The 12866-nt window shown below is 42.3% G+C and overlaps 1 protein-coding gene and 1 pseudogene across 3 annotated transcripts in view; both read left to right on the top strand.

Moving 5' to 3' along the window:
* Positions 1-12866, top strand: part of COMMD1 (copper metabolism domain containing 1) — a 158762-nt gene that overhangs the window by 136255 nt on the left and 9641 nt on the right. The gene's annotated exons all lie outside the window — the stretch shown is intronic.
* LOC133772173 (transcription factor BTF3-like) lies at positions 11486-12340 on the top strand (annotated as a pseudogene).

The following is a 12866-nucleotide window of genomic DNA, read 5'->3' on the forward strand; positions in this document are numbered from 1 at the left end:
CAGAGGAACTTCAGACCCATCCCGTGCTTCAGGAGAGAAAGCGGATCCAGACCTGGTGAGAAGGGGAGTAGAGGGGAGGGTCAGAGAGACTCTGAGACTTCTTCCTAAGTTCAGCATTTCAAAGCACCCTACTTTGGGCTAGCGTTTTCTGAAGCCAACACAGTGGAGTGAGTTGAGAAGAATGTCACTCTGTTTTAAGATTCATTTTATTTATTTGAAAGGCAGAATTAGAGAGATACCTTCCATACGCTGGTTCACTCCCCAATTGGCCGCAACTGCCAGGAGTGGGCCAGGTCAAATCCAGGAGCCTGGAACACCAGCCAGGTCTCCCACATGGGTGGCATGAAATAAAGCACTTGGGCCATCTCCTGCTGCTTTCCCAGGTGTATTAACAGGGAGCTGGATTGGAAATGGAGCAACTGAAACTCGAACCTGTGCCCATATGGGATGCTGGTGTCGCAATCAGCAGCTAAACCTGATCTGTCACAACTTCGGCCCTAAGAATTCACATTTTTAAAACTGTTTATTTTACTTTGTTTCTCAGGCAAATTTATATTTAGTGCCTCTACCCTCTAAGTGGCAAAATTATTGGGTTCTGTTTTAATGTTCATGTTACAGTGAATTTACTCTTTGTTGATGAAGATAAAACAAAGGCTTTGCATTAGAATTTTTTCTCTTTTCTGATTGCAGATGTAAATCCTCATTACAGCCCAGTGATGAGGATATTATTTTATACTAGATTTGCTAGAGACTGATCATCACAGCTTGAAATGAGCAAATCAGGGGTTTCCTTGTTTAATTTTTTGCTGCTAAAATGCATTTGACTTTCATTTGAAGTCCTAATTGGCAGAGGGGAATACAAAAATGATAGACTTTTTGAATTAATGTCATAAAAAAATCCAAACTAAATTTTATTACAAGTCTCAAAGTGGGTTTGTACTTCTATACTTGGAAGAATTGAAGCAGCAGCAATAAGCTAAGCTTTGTTTTGTTCTTTTTTTAAAAAAGATTTATTTTATTTATTTGAAAGACAGAGTTACAGAAAGAGGTATAGCCAGAGAGCGAGAGAGAGGTCTTCTATCCGCTGGTTCACTTCTCAGATGGCTGCAACGGCTGGAGCTGAGCTGTAATCTGAAACCAGGAGTCAGGGGCTTCTTCTGGGTATCCCACACAGGTGCAGGGTCCCAAGCACTTGGGCTATCTTGCACTGCTTTCCCAGGCAATAGCAGAGAGGTGGATTAGAAGTGGAACAGCCGGGACTCAAACCAGCACCCATATGGGATGCTAGTTTTGAGGCCAGGGCTTTAACCCACTGTGCCACAGTGCCAGCCCCTGTTTTGTTCTAATCTCCAACATAAATGATTGATTCAACATAAAAAGAAATCGTTTTATATTTTTTTCCAGAGCTGGAGAATATGAGATTATCATATCAAAGCAACAGATTGGAAATGCTCCTCATACCAACTCCCCAGCCTTCTTGCTAAGGGCAAGGGAATTATGGAAATTAAGTAGAACTTCCTGATTTTCAGTGTTATTATTGAATATTAAAATTATTTCTTAATTTGATTATTCTCTTCTTCTTTCTTAAGAGATGGGTAGATAGGAAGGACAGAGTTTGCACCTGCGCTCTTGACCCCTGCTTTTAGTCAGAATGTGCATCAGTAGTCCTCTAATCAGGTTCACATTCTTGGCAGCTCCAGCCTGGAGTCTTGTTTGCATTCAGTGCCTAATTATATTCTTCTCTACTCTGCTGCACTGGCCAATGTCACAGGCAGACCTTGGTGAAGGAACACACTGGACTGTGGACTTCTGATATTCTTCCTCTGGCTAATGGACATGTATTTCTTAGGCTCTTACAGGCAGCAGCAGGATATTGGGAACAGCCATTAGGAACACCCAGGAAGTGGGATGCTGCTGCTGATTTCAGGCCTTGAAAGATACATTAAATTTGGAAGTAGTGATGACTCTCCATGTGGGAATAATAACAGGAGTAAAAACAGTAATGCTGACTAAGTGCAATGTATGATCATTGATTTGATTCTGGACCAGAAAAAAAAGTTGTACAGGACATGACTGGGGCATTTGATAAAATTTGGATATAGACTGGATTACACAGTAATTTATATAAGTGTTAAGAGTGGTTGGCTGGCGCTGTGGCTCACTTGGTTAATCCTCTGCCTGCGGTGCCGGCATCACAATTGGGGGCCGGGTTCTAGTCCCAGTTGCTCCTCTTCCAGTCCAGCTCTCTGCTGTGGCCCGGGAAGGCAGTGGAGGATGGCCCAAGTGCTTGGGCGCCTGTACCCGCGTGGGAGACCAGGAAGAAGCACCTTGCTTCTGGCTTCAGATCGGCGCAGTGCTGGCCATGGCAGCCATTTGGGGAGTGAACCAATGGAGGGAAGATCTTTCTCTCTGTCTTTCTCTCTCAGTGTCTATAACTCTACCTGTCAAATAAAAAAAAATAAAAAAAAAAAAGAGTGGCTATGTAAGAGAATATTTTTGTCTTTAGGAAATATACACTAAAGTACATAGGAATAAAGGGGCATGACATAGAGTACTTATTCTTGTGTTTAAGAGAGAATGACAAAGCAAATGTAGTAAAATAGAAACAATTGGTTAATCTGGATAAAGAGTTTAGGAGAGTCATATTTGTATTTTTGTATGAATATATATGACAAAAGTATTTTAAATGTCTCATATTTATAAATGTGGCTAAAATTCTTCAGAAACCAGCAAAACCCAACTGAGATATCAGCCAGGAGTCCAAGGTCCATATTTCTGTTCAAGTTTGCTCTATTGTCAAAGAACTTGCCAAGCAAAATTGACAGGGTGACCAGAGACTGTAATTTCACAGAGGAATATAGAAATCATATAGGCAAGATGTTTTTTCTTTTTTAAATTAAATTTATTTGACAGGTAGAGTTATAGACAGTGAGAGAGACAGAGAGAAAGGTCTCCCCTCCGTTGGTTCACTCCCCAAATGGCCGCTACGGCCGGCGCTGTGCCGATCTGAAGCCAGGAGCCAGGTGCTTCTTCCTGGTCTCCCATGCTGGTGCAGGGGTCCAAGGACCTGGGCCATCCTCCACTGCCCTCCTGGGCCACAGCAGAGAGATGGAGTGGAAGAGGAGCAACCGGGACAAGAACCCAGAGCTCATATGGGATGCCAGCGCAGCAGGCGGAGGATTAGCCAAAGTGTTAGCCAAGATGTTGGCACCAACCCCATGATGTTTTTTCTTATACCTCCATTGCAGACATATCTCATTTTTCTACAAAAATATTTTTTTTTCATTTTTTTCACTCATTATTTGAGAGAGAGAAATATGTTACATCTGCTGGTTTACTCCCGAAATGCCTACAACAGCCAGGACTAGAAATTCCTACTGATTGTAGTTGGAAAGAACCCCAGTTTTTTTTTTTCCTTAAGATTTTATTTATTTATTTATTTACTTACTTATTTATTTGAAAGATTTACACAAAGAGGGAAGGAGAGGCAGAGAGAGAGAGAGAGAGAGAGAGAGAGAGAGAGAGAGGTGTCCCCCATCTGCTGGTTCACTCCCCAATTGGCCGCAATGGCCGGAGCTGTGCCTATCCAAAGCCAGGAGTTAGGAGCTTCCTCCAGGACTCCTACATGGGTGCAGGGGCCCAAGGACTTGGGCCATCTTCTACTGCTTTCCCAGGCCATAGCAGAGAGCTGGATGAGAAGTGAAGCAGCCAGGACTCAAACTGGTGCCCTATGGGATGCTGGCATTGCAGGTGGCAGCTTTACCCACTATACCACAATGCTGGCCCCTGAACCCCAGTTTTAAGCAGATATTTTGGTACTACTGATTCTGACTTAGGATGATGGGAGAAGGAATTTCATTCACAGAGCTCCACACATTGCCCACAGAAACAAAGATTCTGTGTTGCTGATGGTAACAAGTAGCTGAATATAGTGAATCCTCCCTGTCTCCTGGAATAGAGGCCACCCCAGGATGCTTGTCCATTATCTTCTCTGCGGGGTTCATATTGACTCAGCTGCTGTCCCTCACACTATTATGTTCATGCCAGAAATCTTCCAAATGCTGTTAGGATGTACTCATTGACTACCCTTGACATGATTTTTAGAGGCAATTTTATATTGACTTTAAGTATCATGCTAGCAGCTCCTGGCCTTCCTTGGAGTCTTTCTTGAAGTTAACTAAATAATAGAATATAACTTTCACATATGGATACTTAATGACTACTATTGATGGTACTTACATATGAATATGAGTCAGGATTGTGAAATGGTTTAAGTGTTTTAGTTTTGAAGCCAGAGAGATGTTGGGTTTGAAACTGCCTCTGCCACTTACTACTTGGGTGGCTTCAAACAAGTTACTTACCATCTTGCCTTATTTTCCTCATCTCTAAAACTAGATAAAATTATTTTCACCAACATGAAATACTACATGTACAAGATTAGTTTGATACATGGCATTTTGTGTGTGCTCAATGTTAGCCATTGTTAGTTATCATTACTTATTAATATTATTTTAAGTGTTACTTCTGTCTCTCATGAAATTACAAATATCTTCAGATTTGTCAGAACTTCCCCACAATGTTCTCTTTTTTTTAAACTTTTATTTAATAAATATAAATTTTCAAAGTACAACTTTTGGATTATAGCGGCTTCCCCCCCCCCCCCCCCATAACCTCCCTCCTACCTGCAACCATCCCATCTCCCGCTCCCTCTCCCATCCCATTCTTCATCAAGATTCATTTTCAATTATCTTTATATACAGAAGATAAATTTAGTATATACTAAGTAAAAATTTCAACAGTTTGCACCCACACTGAAGCACAAAGTATAAAGTACTGTTATTTGTATCTTCTGTGCTGATTGTTCTTTAGTTCTGTAGGCATTTCATTTTTGCAGAGGACCTAGAGAGGATCCCTGCATTTTCTGTTCCCAGTACACACACTTTCTATTTTCTCCACCACTTCCAAAGTCTACTTCATGAATGATGACCAAGAAAGAGTATTTCTTCGTTAGTCAGGACCTGATTGTCTGCTTTGTTTTCTGCTAAGCACTGAACTTTTAAACTAATTTCTAGATCTGTGGGCAATTTTAAGTTTAACGAGCCCTTTCTTTTCATCCATAAATGTGCTCAGAAGTATAGCAAAAGCCCACGAAATCTTTCGCATTATGTGACAAAGTCTGCTGGGTATGGCTAAAAAGATCCGCTTTATGTTAGATGGGCAAATTCTGTCACTTACAGTTCAGAGTACCTTGTCTTCTGACTTGGTGTCTTCCTAATTCCCAAGAGTGTTCTAAGCATTAAATGAGATCATGCATGTGAAAGGGCTTTCTAACCTATAAAGGACCGTGTGTTCATGTACTCAATGATTATTAACATTTGAATAAAGGCCTCAACAACCCAAGTAGTGTTTGAATTCAACCATAGATAATAAAGATGTAACATTATCTTCTTGCCTTCCTACACACCACCTCCAAAATGAGGCAGTAAGCTGTTTGAGAGGCTGATGACTAACCTCATGTAGCTGCTATTAATCTTTCTTCTTCCCTCTTCCCCACATTATTGGCTCACTGAATGGTGTGCCAGATCCTGAGTCAGTCCTCAAGGTTAGGCTTTGGGAAGCAATATGGCTGGCAAGGCATTCAATAGGATTTAGAGGTGAGGATTAGGAGAGACTTTTTTTTTTTTAATTTTTAAAAATCTTATTCAAGGTATACAAGTTTCATGTATTTCCTATATATAGATTCAGGAACATAGTGATACTTCCTACCCTGCCTTCCCTCCCACCCATGCTCCCACCCTTCTTCCTCTTCCCTCTCTTATTCCCATTCTTAATTTTTACAAAGATCTATTTTCAGTTAATTTTTTACTCATAGGATTAACCCTACACTAAGTAAGGAGTTCAACAAATAGTATGAGGAAAAAAACACTGCTCCTTAACAGTTGAGAAAAGGGCTGTAAACAACCATCAAAATGCAAATTTCACTCCTATAGATTACCTTTTAGGTACTCTGTTAGTTACCATTGATCAGGGAAAATTGGGGACTGGCTTATTTCACTAAGTATAATGTTTTCCAGTTGCATCCATTTTGTTGCAAGTGACAGGATTTCATTTATATTTTTTACCACTATTTAGTATTCCATAGTGTATATATGCTATAATTTTTTTATCCAGTCTTCAGTTGTTGGACAACTCTGGGTTGATTCCATATTTTAGCTATTGTGAATTGAGCTGCAATAAATATGGGGGAAAAGATCACTTTTTCATGTACTGATTTTATTTCATTTGGGTATCCCAGGAGTGGGATGGCTGGGTCACATGGTAGGTCTATATTCAGATTTCTGAGGTATCTCCATACTATCTTCCACAGTGGCTGCACCAGTTTATATTTCCACCAACAGTGAATTAGGGTACCTTTCCCCCCACATCCTTGCCAGTGTTCACTGTTCGTTGATTTCTGTATAAGAGCCTTTCTAACTGGGGTAAGGTGAAACCTCATTGTGTTTTTGATTTTCATTTCCCTGATGGCTAGTGATCCTGAGAATTTTTTCATGTGTCTGTTGGCCTTTTGCATTTCTTCTCTTGAAAAATGTCTGTCCAGGTCCTTTGCTCATTTCTTAACTGGATTGTTTTGTCATTGAGTTTCTTGGGCTCTTATAGTTATAGATATTAATCCTTTATCATAGTTTGCAATAATTCATAGTTTGGAAATAATTTCTACCATTCTGTTGATTTCCTCTTCACTTTGCTGAGTGTTTCTTTTGCTCTGCAGAAGTTTCTCAATTTTATGTAATCTCATTTGTCAGTTTTGGCTTTGATTGCCTTTGGAGGTCTTTTCCAAGAAGTCTTTGCCTATGCCAATGTCTTGCAGAATTTCCCCAATATTCTCTAATAATTTGGTGGTATTGGGTCATAGATTTAGATCCTTGATCCATTTTGAGTGGATTTTGGTGTAAGGTAGGGGTCTAGTTTCATACTGCTGCATAAGAAGATCCAGTTTCCCCAGCTCCATTTGTTGAAGAGACTGTCCTTGCTCTTGGGATTGATTTTTAGCTCCTTTGCCAAAGATAAGTTGGTTGTAGATGCATAGATTGATTTCTTTTTTTTTTCTTTTTTCTTTTTTCTTTTTTCTTTTTTTTTTTTTTTTTGATAGAGTGGACAGTGAGAGAGAAAGACAGAGAGAAAGGTCTTCCTTTTTGCCGTTGGTTCACCCTCCAATGGCCGCCGCGGCCGGCGCAGCACGCTGATCTGAAGGCAGGAGCCAGGTGCTTCTCCTGGTCTCCCATAGGGTGCAGGACCCAAGGACTTGGACTATCCTCCACTGCACTCCTGGGCCACAGCAGAGAGCTGGCCTGGAAGAGGGGCAACCGGGACAGAATCCGGTGCCCTGACCGGGACTAGAACCCGGTGTGCCAGCGCCACAAGGCGGAGGATTAGCCTATTGAGCTGCGGCACCGGCCCCATAGATTGATTTCTAATCCCCTGCCTGACCATTTTTATCCTGGCAGCCCCACAGTTTAAATGACATTTCAGAATCAAGTTCAGTGCAGACAAAGCAAGATATGGCTTCTGCCAAATGTAGCTGGTAGACAGCAGATGGCTTTTGTGTATAGTATGTTTTTCTTATTTCTGTATTGATTGCTAGAAATTCTTTATTTGTACAATATGAGCAAGAGTTAATAATTATGAAATCATCAACCATGCAAACTGGAAGCCTGCTAAACTTAGGACTTTCTAAGCATTGGAGATTGTTATTGACTGAATTATTTACCCCCAAAATTCATATATTGAGTTTCCAACACCTGTCCCCTCAGATGTAACCCTTTTTGAGATAAGGTCATTAAAGTAGTGATTCTGTGAGGCTAGCATTGTGTCGCAGCAGATTAAGCCTCAGCAGGTTAAGCCTCAACCTGTGATACTGGCATCCCACTTGAGCACTGATTGGAGATCTGGCCACTCCAATTCCAATTCAACTCCCTGCTAATGTGCTTGGGAAAGCAGCAGAAGATAGCTCAGGTGCTTGATCCCTTGCCATCCATGTGGGAGACCCAGATGGAGTTCCTGGCCCCTGCTGTCAGTTTGTCCCAGCGGCCGTTTGAGGAATGAACCAGTGGATAGATCTCAACCTTGCCCTACCCCCACAGCTTCCATTCAAGTAAATAAATAAGTCTGATTTTAGAAAAAAAGTGAAGTGATGATTGAGTTAACAGTGAAGCTGTTAGACTAGAGCCCGAATCCAGAGTTACTTGGACATGGAGAAAAGGCTATGTGAGAAGGCAACAGAGCCAAAGGGAGGGCTCTGCAGGATTGAAACCTGCTGACAGCTTCATCTTGGCCTTCTAGCTTCTAGAACTGTGAAAAATGAATTTTTTTGGTTAAATTACATTTTTATACATATATTTTAAGATGTATTTATTTATTTGAAAGGCAGAGTTACAGAGAGGCAGAGGCAGAGAGAGAGGACTTTAATCTACTGGTTTACTCCCTAAATGACTGCAACAGCTGGAGCTGGGCTGATCCGAAGCCAGGAGCCAGGAGCTTCTTGTGGGTCTCCCACATAGGTGCAGGGGCCCAAGGACTTGGGGCATCCTCTACTGCTTTCCCAGGCCATAGCAGAAAGCTGGATTGGAAGTGGAGCAGCCAGAACTCGAAGTGACACTTTTGTGAGATGCCGGCACTGTAGGCAGCGGCTTTACCCACTATGCCATAGTGCTGTCCCAAGAAATGAGTTTGTGTTGTGTAAATCACTCAACCTGTGGTATTTTGTTATAGCAGACTCACTCAGGGACCCATGTAGGATGATGAGCTTTTGTAGCTGGAAATACAGCAAAATCAGTCCACTATGTCACCCAAATGAAAGGAAAAAATTCAAACCTTTTCCTCAAATCAGCATTTTCTGCAAAGTCTTCCTAGACTTTGTCATTCCTATCTTTGTCCTTATTGCATAACCCTTTTGCTTTCCCTAGGGCAGGGCCAAGGAAAATGCTTAGTGATCTCTTCCTTGCTAACTGACACTACACTGAGAAAGTGGGAGAAAAATTGGTGGTGCTGTTGTCAGAGCGAGTTGGATTCCGCAGGTTGGAGAAAATCTGCAATCCCAGAAATGGTCTGGTGATTACCACTTCTGCTTTCCTCCCTTGCCAAAGAGGTTGTCATTCATTGCTGTGCTCCTGTTTTTGTATTAGATGTAATACTGTGTTTTCTCCATCTTATTGTAGAATGTAGATTATCAAGGACTCTTTAGAAAGCAAGTGTCATTGCATAGTTTGTTCCTGCATCTCTCAATATGTTCCAGAATGACTTTGGGGTATGGGTGTGGATATGTGTGTTTTCTTGATATCTCTTTCATGTCAATACATGGTAGTTTGTCTAAGTTGTTTGCGCATGAGTTTGCTGTGAAATGAACCTCATCTGGAATGATGGCGGTACTCAATTTGAACTTCAAACTAAAGTCAACAGTGATCTTTATTTAATGTACTAAGAGTTTTATCATTTGGCCTCCTTTTTTAAGATTTATTTATTTATTTGAAAGAGTTATAGAAAAAGAGAGGGAGAGACAGATCTTCCATTTGTTGGTTTACTCCATAAGTGGCTGTAACATCTCGGGCAGGGCTAGGCTGAAGCCAGGAGCCAGGAGCTTCCTGTGGGTCTCCCGTGGTGGGTGCAGGGGCCCAAGCGCTTGGGCCATCCTCTGCTGTCCTCCCAGGCATATTGGCAGGGAGCTGGATTGGAAGTGGAGCAGCCAGGACTCCAACCAGTACCCATATGGGATGCTGGCATCAAAGGTGGCATCTTGACCCACTACACCATAATGCCAACCCCTGGCCTCTTAATTTAAGTGAAATTTCTCTCTTTCAGTGTGATTTGCATTTCAACTATCAGCTGTTATTCCTGTGTCTATTGTCTTGTGGGAAGTAGTCCTACTTGGGCAAAAATTAGTATGATTTCCTGCAGATGAAACCAAAGCAACTAAAAGTAGTTCTGTACTCAAATACTTTTTAGGCGAAGGTTTCCAAAGTATAGAAAATCTTAATGGCTAAACATTTTGAATACTGGTGAAAATGGGGAGTTCTAAAAGGAATTGAGGCATAATGTTTTTGGAAAAACATATAAATTAGCTAGTAATTTAACTGTATTCAGATCTTATTACTTATACAATGTAGCTACATTTTATTTTCTAAAAATCTTTTTGTGCGGTGCCGGCACACCGGGTTCTAGTCCCGGTCGGGGCACCGATTCTGTCCCGGTTGCCCCTCTTCCAGGCCAGCTCTCTGCTGTGGCCTGGGAGTGCAGAGGAGGATGGCCCAAGTGCTTGGGCCCTGCACCCATGGGAGACCAGGAGAAGCACCTGGCTCCTGCCTTCGGATCAGCGCGGTACGCTGGCCGCAGCATGCCGGCCGCGGCGGCCATTGGAGGGTGAACCAACGGTAAAGGAAGACCTTTCTCTCTGTCTCTCTCTCTCACTGTCCACTCTGCCTGTCAAAAAAAATAAAAAAATTTAAAAAAAATAAAAATCTTTTTGTAAGTGTTTGAGTCCTGGTCCTTATGTAATCAATAGAAAATCAGACATTTATAATTAGTTCTCATTCTACTGTGTTACATGTACACTTGTGGGGATTGAAAGCATCCAGATTCAGTGAGTGTAGCAGATGAGGTAAAATGGGAGAGCTGGGGTTCTGGTCTTCACATAATTTGGACAAATCTGTGGGTTTCTTTTGTTTTCTAGTGGCCAAATGAAGATCCATGGAACCTCCATCTTTGATTATCCACTATAATGGGGTCATAATATATGCAGGCTGCTTTGAAGTCTGGGGCAAAAGAGTGGTGATAATCTTGGTGAACACTACATAATTCAGCCACTGAAAGAACTAGTCATTCTTGCAAGATCAGAACGTTTTTCTCCTTTAAGAAATAAGTCAAGGTTATCTGGGCCAAAATACATGTTCCTTTGACCATGTATTGGCAGGACAGGAATGGCTACTTTTCTTCTAAACTGTGGGCTCTAGCATGTTTTCAGGAAAAAAAAAAAATCTTAAACTGAAAGAAGCAACTCAGGGTCTTGTTCTTGGCATGTTTCTACTTTACCTTTTCTTAGAAATCAAAACAGTTCGAGTGGCGATGTTCTTGAAGTCTCCTTGCCTTACTAGCTCACAGGCCCTAAGCTTGCAGACAAAAACGAAAGCACAGCAGCAAGAGGGGGTGGGGTGATGTGTGTGTGTGTGTGTGTGTAAATTCAACAATTGACCTTGATTTTTTTTTTTTAAAGATTTAGTTATTCATTGAGATCTTCTGACTAAAGCCCTTTGTACAACTACTCGTGTTTTCCTGATGACTAGCAGCCTTGGTAACTGGGTGGTTAAAAAGGCATGGAGCCTCTAGCTGCCATCCTGTGTCCCTGTGTGTGTGCACTTAATCTCAGTTGGTCTGCCTGGGACCCCCCGAGCACCATCCCTAGTCCCCCACATGGCCCCATTTCCACTTGGACAAGATGAAAGAAACTATCATGAACCAGGAAGAACTTGCCCAGCTGCAGGCAGAGGTGCACACTGGTGGGAAAGGAACTGCTTGCAGAAAGAAGGTGCTTCATAGAACAGCAACAGCAGATAAAAAACTTCAGTTCCCCTTAAAGAAATTAGGGGTAAACAATATCCCTGGTATTGAAGAGGTGAATACGTTTACAAACCAAGGAACAGTGATCCACTTTAACAACCCTAAAGTTCAGGCTTCTCTGGCAGCACTTTTGCCTTTGTAGACCACACTGAGACAAAGCAGCTGACAGGAATGCTCCCCAGCATCTTTTTTTTGTTGTTGTTGTTGTTTGTTTTTTTTGACAGGCAGAGTGGACAGTGAGAGAGAGAGAGACAGAGAGAAAGGTCTTCCTTTGCCGTTGGTTCACCCTCCAATGGTCGCCACGACCGGTGCGCTGCAGCTTGCGCACCGCGCTGATCTGAAGACAGGAGCCAGGTGCTTCTCCTGATCTCCCATGGGGTGCAGGGCCCAAGGACTTGGGCCATCCTCCACTGCACTCCCTGGCCACAGCAGAGAGCTGGACTGGAAGAGGGGCAACCGGGACAGAATCCGGCGCCCCAACCGGGACTAGAACCCAGTGTGCCGGCGCCGCTAGGCAGAGGATTAGCCTGTTGAGCCACGGCGCCGGCCCACTCCCCAGCATCTTGAACCAGCTTGCTGCAGACAGCCTGACTAGTTTGAGGAGGTTGGCTGAAGCTCTGCCCAAATAATCTGTGAATACAAAAGCACCACTTGCTACTGGAGAGCGCGATGACAATGAAGTCCCGATCTTATGGAGAATTTTGATAAGGATTCTAAGGATGAGGTGAACTGAATGGAGTCAACTTCTGAGGAAAGTAAAACTTGAAGAAGTTACTGGGAGCTGCTATTTTATATTATGACTGCTTTTAAAAATTGTTTTGTTTATGATCTGATAAAATCTAGATCTCTAATATTTTTAAGCTGGAGCCCCTTGGACAGTGCAGCTGTTTTCAGTTTTTGCTTATACACGATTTGTTCTTTGCAGCTAATTAAGCTGAAGAAGCCTGGGAATAAAATTTGAAACAAAGGTTAATAAATTTCTTTGCCTAGGTAAAAAAAAAAAAAAAAAAAAAAAGGTATGGAGTATGGAGTGTATAAGTGAGAGCACCTGAGAAGCTGAAGCTGTTTTGCCTGCTTGTCTGTGCATGTGTCTGATAGGAGTTAGAGTCAGAAGAGGGAATTTGCCTTTGGTACTTTCTGGTTCTTTTATGTTTTGTGCTCTACTTATTCACCCTCCACTCCCAGTTACTCCTCCTCCTCCTCCCCCCACCCCCAAATGGCTGCAGCGGCCCTGGGCTGGGCCAGGTCAAAGCTAGGAT

Source organism: Lepus europaeus, chromosome 13, assembly GCF_033115175.1.
Source record: "Lepus europaeus isolate LE1 chromosome 13, mLepTim1.pri, whole genome shotgun sequence".
Classification (NCBI taxonomy): Eukaryota; Metazoa; Chordata; class Mammalia; order Lagomorpha; family Leporidae; genus Lepus; species Lepus europaeus.